The 13,689-nt window shown below is 40.7% G+C and overlaps 2 pseudogenes; one reads left to right on the top strand and one right to left on the bottom strand.

Moving 5' to 3' along the window:
• Positions 1–11,708: 11,708 nt before the first annotated feature.
• On the bottom strand, positions 11,709–11,827 carry LOC134945711 (5S ribosomal RNA; annotated as a pseudogene).
• A 797-nt stretch (positions 11,828–12,624) lies between these two features.
• On the top strand, positions 12,625–12,743 carry LOC134945707 (5S ribosomal RNA; annotated as a pseudogene).
• Positions 12,744–13,689: the final 946 nt, after the last annotated feature.

Raw genomic sequence — 13,689 nt, 5'->3', positions numbered from 1 at the left:
GGGCAAGGTCACCCAGCATGCTGACCGACGCCTCCCCCCCTGCTACAAGCAGAAATTGTGATCCCCTCGCAATTTCTGCTTGTCAGCAGAAACTAAGGTTAACTCCTGCCGGTGTAGCTTAGCTGCAGCCGCAGGAGTCCTAGCACCATCTTACCTGCGATCCAACCTGAATTACTGTAGCCCCAATATTTAAATTATATAAAAATAGTCTCTTCTTAAATCTGGCCTCTACTAATGAGTGTTAGATTTATTTATATGTCTAATTTTTATATTTATGTTGTTCTAGTCTGCATGATGATGCAAATCATTATTCTGATATTGTAGTGTTGTATTTTTTACTTTAGAATATCTATTGCCTCTCTATAATAGCTATATGCAAAATGCTTATATATTTTATTTAGTTGTTTTTTTTTTAAATATAAATCCCTGATTTTGCCTTTAAATTATTGATATTTGAAATCTATGGCTAAATAACTGGACTCATGCCAGTTTCTGGAACTCACAGGCTACTACATGTGGGCCCATAGGTTTATTGGAAACTTGTTTTCACTGAAGATATCCTGCCTGAAGCTTTAGTAAATATTTCACTGTCTGTTACAGTTCACTGTCTGTTAAATGTTTCAGTTATTAAGTTAGAAAAGAGTTGGATGTAACTCTCAACATATTACAAATAATTTAGTAGCTTAGTTGCTCTTCTAACACAACCATGAGGTGGCTGCCCAGAGTTGTTTTTGTTTTTAGGGTGTCCCAGTAGCCCTGAACCCCAACTTTTCTTTCTGTACAGTTTTAGAAGCACTTTTCCATTGTGAGATGGGTTTAAAGTTTTCCTTCTGTTATCAATGTTGCTATTCCAAGGCTTTTGGGCACACTTATTTTGTTTTTTGTTTTCCACCTCCATTTCTGTCAGTTATTTTAAGGGGTAATTCAGATCTGATCGCAGCAGCTGATTTGTTTGCTAATGGGCAAAACCATGGGGGTCATTCCAAGCCGTTCGCATGCAGTGGTTTGTCTCTGCAATGCGAATGGGTCCGGAATGCGCATGCGTGGTGGCCACAGTGTGCGACGTTGCCCGGCGACAGGGGTTGCCGGGTTACGTCACGTCCTATGAAGGAAGCGGTCGCAGAGCCGACCTCAAAGAAGATTGACAGAAAGAAGGCGCATCTGGGCGGATCCGGACAGTTGGAGACCGTTTTCGGGGAGTGGAGTAGAAAATGCAGACGTGTCCAGCAGAACGGAGGGCGGATGTCTGACGTCAAAGCCGGCCCACCCATCGCAGAGATCGTCGCACAGGGTAAGTATGTCCAGGCCTAGTCTACTTTTGCTTGAATTTTTTTTTTAGCTTAGCAGGGCTGCACAAGCGATTGCAGCCCTGCTAAGCTAAAATACACTTCCCCATAGACGTGTACTAGATGATCGCAGCAGCAGCAAAAAGTTGCTGGCTGCGATCAACTCGGAATGACCACCCATGTGCACTGCAGGTGTGGCAGATATAACATTTGCAGAGAGATATAGATTTGGATGGGTTATATTGTTTCTTAGCAGGGTAAATACTGGCTGCTTTATTTTTACACTGCAATTTACATTTCAGTTTGAACACACCCCACCCAAATCTAACTCTCTTTGCACGTGTTATATCTGCTGCGATCAGATCTGAATTAGGCCCTTAGTTCATTGATTTATGGTTATTTTAGTGAGTTATTTCAGGTCATTGAATTATGGTCGGCAAACCATATTATCCCTTTAACCTGGAACACTCATGAATTATACAGGTTCTGTGGCTGCTTAAAACCAGGTGAAATGAAGGTTTGTAGTCAGCCAGCCACAGAACCTGTGTAATTCATGAGTGTCCCAGACTAAAGGGATAACATGGTCAGCCTAATTATGGTCATTTCTGTCAGTTATAACAGCTCATTAAAGTTTTTGTCCAAATCCATGCAGTGGAAGGTCCAGAACAGACACCCTGTGTCAAATTTTTGCCAGTGTACACAAACAGGAGGTCCAACTGGGACTCCAACCCCCTAGTATGTCTTCTGGGATCCAGTGTTACCACTCTGGGAAGTATTCCTCAAAATCTATCCAATGGCCGGCCCAGAACAGGCTACCCAAGTCAAAGTTCTGCCCATCATACACCAATGGGAGGTCCAACTGGTACCCTAACCATCTAGTATATCTTATGGAAGCCAATGTTACCACTCTATGAAGTTTACTTCAAATCCATCCAGTGGAAGGTCCAGAAAAGGATCCCTGGGTCACTATTCTGCCACGCACATTCCACCATGTGGTCCGACCGGACCCAACCCCCTGCAATGTTTCCACTCTGTAAAGTATTCTTCCAAATACTTCAGTGGCAGGCCCTGTACAGGCTCCCTAGGTCAAAATTCTGGCAGTGTACACCAATAGGAGGTACCACTGGTACCCCAACCCCCTAGTATGTCTTCTGTGTTACCACTCTGTGAAGTTTTCTTCCAAATCCATCAAGTGTAATCACAGAACAGACTACCTGAGTCAAAGTTCTGCCCAGCACAGATGCCATTCGGGAAGCTGACTACCTCCCTCCCCTAAAATCTGGACCTTTTCACATTGGCTTTGTCTTAATCAGTGAAGGGTTGTCTGAGCGCATAACTGGACAGACAAACAAACAGACCAATTCATTTTATATATAAGATTTATGGCCCTGGCCCCGAAAGGAGTGGATTTTTTTTCTTGGAGCTGCTGCATGTGACATCACGCAGCCACCCCAAAAACGTTCCTGACATGCCCATGTTTCTCCCGCCACACCTGCAAAATGCACTGCGGCCAGTGTGCATTATTTATTGTTTATTTATTAACAGTTTCTTATATAGTGGAGTAAATTCTGTTGCGCTTTACAACTGGACACAGGGGCCAATTCAGTAAGGTTAGCAAATTCTGCTAATCAGCAGAATTTGCTAACCATTAGCATGCATGCTGGGGGCCGCGGCCGCAGGAGTCCCGGCGTCATTTTTCCTGTCGCAGCAGCTGCTTGTGATGTCATGCAGCTGCTGCGGCCGCACCCCCAACACGCCTCCGTTCGCGCGTACCAGCCCACTGTTTGGGCTAGCACGCCCAAACAACGCTCCGTTTCCACCCAGAAAACAGGGCGTTGCCGCCCCGTGACCGCCTCTGCCTGATTGACAGGCAGATGCGATCGTATTTTCTGTGGCCCCCCGCAGAAAATGCAGGTGCATGCACAGTAGGGCCTGCTGTGCATGTTCCTGCGGCTCCTCAGCAAAAATTCCATACGAATCGCTACTTGCAATTCATACTGAATTTGCCCCACAATTTGAAGACAAAACTAGGCAAAAACGAACAGTCAAACAGTCATAAAGGTAGGAGGGCCCTGCTCACAAGCTTACAATCTATGGGGAAATAGGCATTGACACACAAGGATAGGTGCTATCTATTGCATTGTTGTCCACCAGATTGCAAAGGTTCTTGGTGGGCTGCATGATATCACATCACAGCAGTGTTGAACCAGGGTCAGGATGAAGGGAGAGTGAAAAATTAAATATGTGGGGGATATGTGTGGACTGTACTGTGGGGAAATAATTGGATAGGAATGGTATGAAGGTAATGAGGAGCGAGTGCGTATAGCGCAAGCGGGCATGAATTTCTAGGCTGTGAGGATTGCATGAGCTTTACACAATGTTTTAGGTTATCGAACAGTTATTAGGCTTGGGGGGTTGGTCTTAATTAGAATAGTGGGAGTGTAGGGAGGAGCTAGCAGACATTTTGTGTGAGACAGGATATGCTTTCTGCCTCTTTCTCTTAGGAGTTTTCAAGTGAAGGACGTGCTGCTCCTGTGAGTAAACATTTGCTTCTATTTTTTCTCTCAAGTATCTCTATTTTTCTAATCTGTTATCTTTCTTCTACTTATTTCTCTCTATCCCCTAGCCTGGTTTCTTCCACTTTTTTCTTCCTTTTCTATTTTATTGTGGTTTGCGGGCGCTACTACTATCCCTCATGCCCGCACGCCCACATAGACGGGCGCTCCCCCCTGCCCGCCATCTCGTTGCTGGGGCTGGAGCGGCTTCAGCTGAACCTTCCGCTTGGCGCTGCCGCCAGTCCCCCAGCCCTGCTCAGCTCCCTTCTGCCGCGAGTGCGCTCGCGGGTGCTTCCCCCGGCGGCCTAGCGGCGGCTTCCGCCGGGGGTCCCGCGACGCGCACGCGCAGTCTCCGGCGGGTCGCAGCGGCACGTGACCCTTCTCCCACCTCGGCCCCCACTGCAGCGTGGGGTGCGCGGGTCAGACCGGCGGCGGGAGCACGTGGGGGGGCACAGGCGTTCACCCCCCCCTGGAGGTGCTGTCTCATCAGCCTCCAGGGGTAGGGGCACAATTAAGTCCACACATGCTCGTCCTGCAAGGGGGGGGCAGGGCCTGTCCCCTGGAGGTCATAATATGTCGGCCTCCAGGGGCTCATTCGCTCCCAGTAATGCTCGGGCCCTGTCTGCTGAGGGGTCCTTAGGGGGTCGCGCGGTACATGTGGGGGCTGCGGCACGTGCTAATGTGAGCAGTTCTGGAATTTGGTAAGCTTTTCTGAATAGGTGAGTTATCAGAGAACGCTTGAAGGTTTGAAGACTAGAGGAGAGTCTTAATGTACATGGTAGGGCATTCCACAGAGTGGGTGCAGCCCAAATAAAGGTGGTCATTCCGAGTTGATCGCTAGCTGCATTCATTCGCTGTGCAGCGATGAGGCAAAAAACGGCACTTCTGCGTATGCGTATGCGGTGCAATGCGCACGCGCATCATACAATTACAAAGAACGATGTAGTTGCACACAAGGTCTAGCAAAGCTTTTCAGTCGCACTGCTGGCTGCAGAGTGATTGACAGGAAGAGGGCATTTCTGGGTGTTAACCATTTTCAGGGAGTGTTCATAAAAATGCAGGCGTGCCAGAAAAAATGCAGGCGTGGCTGGGCGAACGCAGGATGTGTTCGTGACGCCAAAACAGGAACTGAACAGTCTGAAGTGATCGCAATCACTGAGTAGGTATTGAGCTACTCTAAAACTGCACAAAAAAACTTTGCCACTGCTCTGCGATCCCTTTGTTTGCACTTCTGCTATTCTAAAATACACTCCCAGTGGGAGACGGCATAGCGTTTGCATGGCTGCTAAAAACTGCTAGCGAGCGAACAACTCGGAATGACCACCAAAGTCCTGTAATCATGCATGGGAACAAGTAATGAGTGTGGATAAGAGACGTAGATCTTGTGAAGAGCAAAGGGGCCGATTTGGGAGATATTTTGATATAAGTGAAGAGATGTATGTTGGTGTAGTATGGTTAATAGCCTTGTGTGTAAGTAACAGTATTTTATATTGAGTATGGTAGAATACAGGTAGCCAATGGAGGGACTGACAGAGTGGGTCTGCAGACAATGAACATCTAGCGAGGAATATTAGCGCAGACTCTCTGAATGCAGCCACTGTGTACAGATGCGCGGTGGCATTTGTGTCTGAATAGACCCCATTGTACATAAATAGGGCCAGATTAAGGTTTGTGGGAGTTTAGGACAAAAAAATTGTGGAAGCTCCTACCAAGAAAATTGTAAAAATTATATATTTGGGGTGTAATTAAAAAAGTATAATGCATAAATCGTCATTGTGTTTGTTTCAAATCCTTAAAAACACAAATGTGTTGAACACACCATGTTATTAATTCTTGATACTGGCTGACATGGCTACACTCCAGATGCACGGATGTTTCATACAGAATGCTATCTAGGCTCCATTCTAGAGGCATGGGTTTCTAAATGTTTGATTTTGATAACACAGCAAAAAAAAAAAATGTGACTCAATCAGCCAGCAAAAAACTGTTTTATGATAATTTGTGTCCCTTGATTATCCTGCCACCTATCAGTGCTGACAAATGCTGACATGTACTGCCCTGTATTTCTTTGTACTGCCTGTCTGTGAATTAGAACCAGCTCATGGTGTAACTGGTGATGATAGAGCCTGCTTAACTGAGTACCAATCTGAAAAAGACCCAGGATGCCATTGTGTTTCCACCCCCACCAATGTACATCCCTCATTCTCTGCACACTGCAGGAATGTGTGCTTGTACATCTGTCACCCAAGGGAGTAGAGAGCCATGCCAGGCCCCATTAAGAGGGGGCATGGCTTTAAAAAGGAGGTGTGATGATGCCCATTAGAAAAAAATATTTAAATAATAAAATAATTGCTTGCCCGTGCAATTTTAACACAGGGAGAGCACCTGCTTCCTACCTTACTAGAACAGGAAGCGGGTCCCTACTCCCTAGCCAGTGCAATCTTCTCAGTGATATTTGGGAAGATGACAATGGCCACTAGAGAGCAAAGACAAGTGCCTTTCTATGTGTGGCACCATCTTCCTGAAGATATCACCTGGAAGGTGACGCCGCTGCCACCACCTACACTGAAAGTATACTAGTGGGGGGAGCAGACCTGGGCCACCAACAGGCCCCTCTAGTAGCTCGGGCCCAGGTAACTTCTACCCACCCACCCCTCTCGGCACCCTCTGCCTCTCCCTGTCACCCACTGCCATGTGGCATAATATGAACTTGGGGTAGGTTGGAGTTGGAGTGCTCAAAGAATATTTTTGCACCTGGGCTTACCACTTACAAGTTCCACCACTGCCCTCACATGCCCACCTGCTCAACAGCCATTGCCTCACATATCACCACTTGCCTTCCTGTGTGCCCACATTTATCTTCTACTTACTTAAATCTCTTGATGGTTTTGATTTTCATCGATATTGACCGAATTTCTGTTTGTGAGAAATTGACATTTCTGTGCAGGAATTGCACTTGCTTTCATGTGAGTGAGCTATCTCATAGGAGTGTCATAGGCATGTGGCTAGATTTTCATGCTATTCTACATTAAATGCACATTGAAGAGCAGACTGTTTATGATGGATCACTTGCACTCAGTATGCATCTGTTGATACTTATAATGGTGATGATGGTTGATGCTTTGGATAGGAAAACAGTGGGCAGAGCAGCTTCTAGTTGGAAGCTGTATGGATGCTCACAATAACCTTACAGAAATTTACATTAGAATAAGGTAGTATATGGGATTCGGTCAGATACTGGCAGTCAGGATCCCGGCAGTTGAAATACCCACATCGGAATCCCAACACTGCCCAGAATGCCAGTCCTAAATATGATCACAATACCCAATGCTGGAATCCCAACTGCCGGGATCCTGAACGACATTTGCCAGTCCACTGGAGAGGTAAGCCCCGGGTGATAGACAGAAGCAGCTTTCAAGCCAAAAAGGGTTTACCACTTTTCCATTATATCCAAGAAAATAGTACCAAAAATACATCACTGTATACATAAATGTCTTAAATATAAATGTATACTTTGCACATTATGAACTTCTGTTTTGATGATAGGGAGTGTGTTGTTAGAAGCTGTAATAAGCACAGCTTTGTAGATCATGGTGAGGACAAGTCTGTGAGCTCCAATCAGTCACCTGGTAAACAGTTAGTTATGAAGATTTATGTCTCATTGTGCTGGGTTTCGTTCTGACTCCTGATTGTTGCATCTGGTGTTAGAATCTTGCTTGCTACTTTGGCATGTGCTGATTGGATGTTCAGCCTTTATACAAAGTCTCTTTGGATACTCTGTTTTAGGTTTCAATTAACCTGATCCTGTCTCAGCCACTGAGTAACATTGAATGAATATGGTTCAGAAAAGGGGGCTGTTATATGTGAAGCACTTGGCAAGGGAGTTCTGTAAGCTGAAGGTCTAGGTACATGCTCATAACACATGTGGACAACTGATCTTCAGATCTGCTGTCTCTACACTGGAGCAATGATGAATTGCTCCGTATATTTTAGTATCCACAGCTATAAATTTTAGAAAACTGGAATCTATAGTAACATTTTAATGAGTAGGCCCTATAGACTTATGAATAACATCACTAATTTCTCATTTTGAACACTGAAGCAAATTCATTAATGGTTATGCTGGTCTATTTTTTGAGCTCTGCCATTTTTTAAAGATAGTACCAAAGCACTTGGCCTTTCTTGACCCATAATTTTTGAGAATTTTAAATTTTAAAATGATCTCACTGCCTTGGGAAAAGTCACAAGAACAGTTAACATCTGGATAGCTTGATGACAAAGCACTATGTTCAATTAGTAACATTTTGGCCAGCTGCTTTACATCCTTCATTTTATTTATCCTGTCTTGAAATGAAGCACTAATCAAAAGTAACTGTGAAGGAAATTGTAGAGATTTATATTCAGAAAATATTCTTGGAAAAGCCTCTGCTTACAGCCAAACTTCTGCTTCTGTAGAGCTTGAAATAAAGTGTGGCTGTATGAGATTGTATGACAAAGCAACAATATTAGGATAAACATAAACACAAATATAAACATTACAATATTTGTTTTGTAATATCTACACCCAATGAGAAAATATGTCCAATCCATGAAACCAGGAATAGGCAATCCCAGGAAATGGAAGCAGTTTCAAAATGAAAAAAATAAAATAAAAAACTGCATCATATGATGTGAAAGATTAAGGTGTAAAACAAATGTATAGTGATTTACAGAACATAAGGAAATATAATAAACTATCAAACCTCAAATTAATAAACGAAAATATTGTGAATTAAAAATTCAATTGGAGAAATATATCCCTACTAATAAAACTTTCAGGGATAGGCGGCAAAACATGAAATACATTTATAACATAAATGTTATAAATACATTTATAACAAATAAATAGTAGTATTAAAAAGACAGACACAGTTGAATTTTTAATTCACAATTTTTGTTCTCAATCACATATTGTTTTTAACCATTATTTTGCTGTTCATTCCTGCATATATGCATACATAAGAAAAACTATTTTATTTTTTAATAATATGAAATAAAAGGTAGATTTTAAATAAATTCTCCCTTGACAGTGCACCATAATCAGTCACTTCTTTCTTTTTGTTTGTATCTGTATAACATTGGTCTGAGGCAGCACCCCCATAGAGTTATAGTACGGATAGACATATTAAACATTTTTTGGATTCAAGCAAGATAGGTTACAAAAAGTCCTGGTGCAATAGATATATTCTAGTCTCTAGCTACATGAAAATGTTCAATTATGCATGTGGCCCACAAACATGTTAATGCAAACTATGTAATAAATGGCAACACAATGCTATCAAGAGGTATTAATAGAAACATTTTATATTGCTACTTTATAAATTTCTGTTAATGGTTAAATGTCATCATTAGTAGTGTGCATAGATGTGGAAGCATTTTCTTCCCATCAAATGTAAAAATTATTCATTTATTAATAATTGTAAAAATATTAATAGATTATTATTTTATCATTAACTTAAATATTCATAGAATGGCTATTAAAATAGAGCTTTCAAAAACAAAGGGATACCTGAAGGCAACCCTGAAAGAAGAGCCTTTAGAATGTAAGCTTTCACGAGTAGGGCCCTCTTCCCTCATGTGCTTATCCTTTTTATTACTTTAATAGTTTTCAACTGCACCAAATCCAGCAGTCTTCTGCCACCTGATACTTATTTGCTGATGTAGCTATGTTTATTTACCCTGTACTTGTCCTATATTGTATTCAACTGTAAGTTGCTGTTTAAATGTTTTGAATATTTGTTTATGTACTCTGTAATTGGAAGCTGCAGAACCCTTGTGGGGCCATATAAATAAAAGATAATAATAAGAAGAAGAATTTCTCTTAACACACACATGCCTCTTTCACTTAAACAAATATTCCTCAACACACATGCTTCTTTCAATTAAACACACACACAGACATGTCTCTTTCACTTAAACACACAACTTTCCTTAAAAAAACACAGACATACTGTACACACACACACCTCACTTAAAAACATGCACACACATAAACACAGTGATGCCAACATTTATTAAAGTCACCCCCAGCACCCACCACTTCCTACATGCACCACACACACACAGTGCACCTTGAGGTAGGTGCTGCCAGTGCCTACCTGTGGCTATCAGCTGGGATGGTGGCAAAGTCAGAGAGGAGTTCACCCAGCCAGCTTAATTGGAAGGGACTGGGAGGAGCTGTGTGCTAGAGCTCCCCCTAGCTGCAGCCAGTGCCAGCTCCCTGGAGATACGATGAGGCAGCTGTCATGTCACTGACACAGCTCTGCTCCTCCATCTGAAAATATAATGCAGCAACAGCAATGGATCAGCGGGCAGTGGTGGACAATGTAGAAGAGGTGCCCCCTTCAGGTCAGGAGTCTGGCAGCAGCCCACTCCACTGCCTCCCACAGTTCCGCCACTGTTTCCGCAATAGTACTGCAGTTTAAAGCAGAGTTGTCATTTTAAATTTCTCTATATCTCATGTGTATTGGCCCTTTACTTTGCTGTTGCAGATCTAGTGATCCAAACAATTATTTTGGTTTCCAGCTCTAAGAATTCAATGCTACAGTATTGCTACTAAATTGTTACAAAAGTGGGGTATTATTAATTGGGAGCATCATTTGGAAAACCCTGCAGTGCTGTGTTTTTCCTGTAGCCAAAATGTTTTTCCTATTCAATTGCAAGGGAGAAATACAGTCATAGTCATTTTAAGAAGAATTAATGTTGCTTATTTCTTGGAATCCCTCAGCAGTGCCAAAGTCAAAAAGTGAACATTTCCAACTCAAGTTAAAAATCAAAGAAACCATTCACAACCGCTTGGAGACCCAAACTAATGATTATTTAGACAATTAGAAGTTTTCAATTAGTCTAATTGGTCCAATAATTTCATGTCATTATTGTGGTTTAAAAACAAAAACTTCAACTTACTCCAAAATAGACTTTGTTGTTAACTTATGTACCCAAAATACAATTTTTATTTAAATGAAAAATAATAATAGCTATTAATTATTTTACCATTTTTTTGAAAAAATTGAAAATGGCCTCAAATGACTTACATCAGAAAACTTTGGTTTACATCATTGTAATCAAGAAAAAAAGTTACTTTGGTGCCGCACAGGACTATAAAAATTTCTTTATAATGGGCTCTTACAGAATTTGTCCCTTGTGAACCAACAGTGCATATGCATAAGAAATGCCTGTATCGGTAATCAAGGAGTTTGTTGGTGGTGCACCCAGAGTCAATGATACATATCGGGGTTGCAAAAGAAAAGAGAGACTCTTTGTTGGGGCACGCTTAAAAACTAAAACTTAACTTTTAATTAGAATCTGATTAAATTATGGTACACAAGATCAACACACATATATACATTTTTTACAACACTTTAGGAAAAAAAGGCCACAGATTTGTTATAGCCTTTCTCCACTCGTGTTTTATATTTACAAGAAATAATTCTTACTCATAAAGTAATTAAGAGTAATTAATCTCTAATTGATGTAACTAATAAAGATGACAGTGACACCTGAGGTGAAAATATTGGAATTTAGATTTCAATATCACAGGATAATGAGAAATCCTTAACATTAGATACATAGGCATTAGATATAATAAAATTAGACTACGATTGTAGTTCTTGAACAATTGCCTATATAAATGATATATCCTGGTAAGGGTTAATCTGCTACCTTCAATTTTATGATAATAAGGTGCAATAGATAAGAAGACGAATGGAATAAATAAATAAATGATCCGAGAAACTAATTGAATAAGAAGAGGGAAATATAGGTGTGAAATCGGTAATGGTCAAAGGTTGCTCCAACACCTCTCCTTTTCACATAAACATAGGGGTATTTATTACTGCACCTGATATTCCCTAGCAGTCTCCCATATAGGTACTAATCAGGCTGTTCACTGCTTAGCTTCCAAGATCAGGCGAGGTTGGGCGTACCCAGTGAGATATGGCAGTAATATCACATAAATTGTGAATACAATGGTGTGTGGTTATTGGCATATACCAGAAGAAGTACTTCTATTGTTCATTATTGTGCACAGTCTATTCTGTTGCTTTTACATTGTTCACTGTGAACAAGCCACCCTCCGGTGAAACGGCCGTCTGTGTTAAGTGGTGCTGAGCAGTGCACGGCTCAGCCCACTCACCTCCTGGTATCGTATACATGATGACATTTTTGATCATTTCATTTTCTAAGATTTGTTTAATCTGCTACTCACTCATTATTTATAATGTGAAAACGTTCAAACGTTCCTAAAACGTCTTTTCAACCTTTCCTAATCTTTTCTTATGTTTTAAGCAGTGAAATATAAACAATATACAATACGTATGATTATGGGAATTTATCATTAACCAGCTTCAGCTCAATTTTCATTGCACCTTAAAGCTTTCACCAATAGCGTTTAATTTCTTTTCGCTCTTTCTTCTACCAATTTTCTTCTTTTTTCTACTGTCGTTAGGACTCAAGATAACTGTGTAATTTCACACTTTTATTTATTAGGTACAGGTAACCCATCTCTCTCATCCAATGTCCACTGTATGAGATATATGTGTGACAGTGGACAGTAGAGGACGGGCTCTGAACCTATACGTTTCCTAGATTCTATTTTTCCAGTACTCTCTCATTTTGATGCCAGTCATACATCTATTCGGCAATGTAAAAGCAACAGAATAGACTGTGCACAATAATGAACAATAGAAGTACTTCTTCTGGTATATGCCAATAACCACACACCATTGTATTCACAATTTATGTGATATTACTGCCATATCTCACTGGGTACGCCCAACCTCGCCTGATCTTGGAAGCTAAGCAGTGAACAGCCTGATTAGTACCTATATGGGAGACTGCTAGGGAATATCAGGTGCAGTAATAAATACCCCTATGTTTATGTGAAAAGGAGAGGTGTTGGAGCAACCTTTGATCATTACCGATTTCACACCTATATTTCCCTCTTCTTATTCAATTAGTTTCTCGGATCATTTATTTATTTATTCCATTCGTCTTCTTATCTATTGCACCTTATTATCATAAAATTGAAGGTAGCAGATTAACCCTTACCAGGATATATCATTTATATAGGCAATTGTTCAAGAACTACAATCGTAGTCTAATTTTATTATATCTAATGCCTATGTATCTCATGTTAAGGATTTCTCATTATCCTGTGATATTGAAATCTAAATTCCAATATTTTCACCTCAGGTGTCACTGTCATCTTTATTAGTTACATCAATTAGAGATTAATTACTCTTAATTACTTTATGAGTAAGAATTATTTCTTGTAAATATAAAACACGAGTGGAGAAAGACTATAACAAATCTGTGGCCTTTTTTTCCTAAAGTGTTGTAAAAAATGTATATATGTGTGTTGATCTTGTGTACCATAATTTAATCAGATTCTAATTAAAAGTTAAGTTTTAGTTTTTAAGCGTGCCCCAACAAAGAGTCTCTCTTTTCTTTTGCAACCCCGATATGCATCATTGTAATCAAGTCAGGAAAATGTCAATTTTTTAAGATTTTTATATTTTTCTTTGGGACTTTTTATCATCTGTTATTATGTTACTAATTTTTAAAAACATTTGGGGTACAGGCAATTTTTTTTGTGTTAAAAATGTACTTCAACCAATTTTTAAATAGATTACTGAGATAACAGGAATGCACATTCCCATAGTAATTAAAACATTTCAGAGCTGTCCTGTGTTATTTGCACCATAAAAATCATACTTCCAACTGAATTTGCCTTTATGAGGCTTTCCTGTCATTAGTGTACACTGAAGTAGAAAAAAGCTCTTAGGGAAAGAGAAATTACTGAACTATGA

This window comes from Pseudophryne corroboree, chromosome 1 (assembly GCF_028390025.1).
Source record: "Pseudophryne corroboree isolate aPseCor3 chromosome 1, aPseCor3.hap2, whole genome shotgun sequence".
In the NCBI taxonomy this organism is placed as follows: domain Eukaryota; kingdom Metazoa; phylum Chordata; class Amphibia; order Anura; family Myobatrachidae; genus Pseudophryne; species Pseudophryne corroboree.
This window is presented reverse-complemented; position numbering and strand designations above follow the sequence as displayed.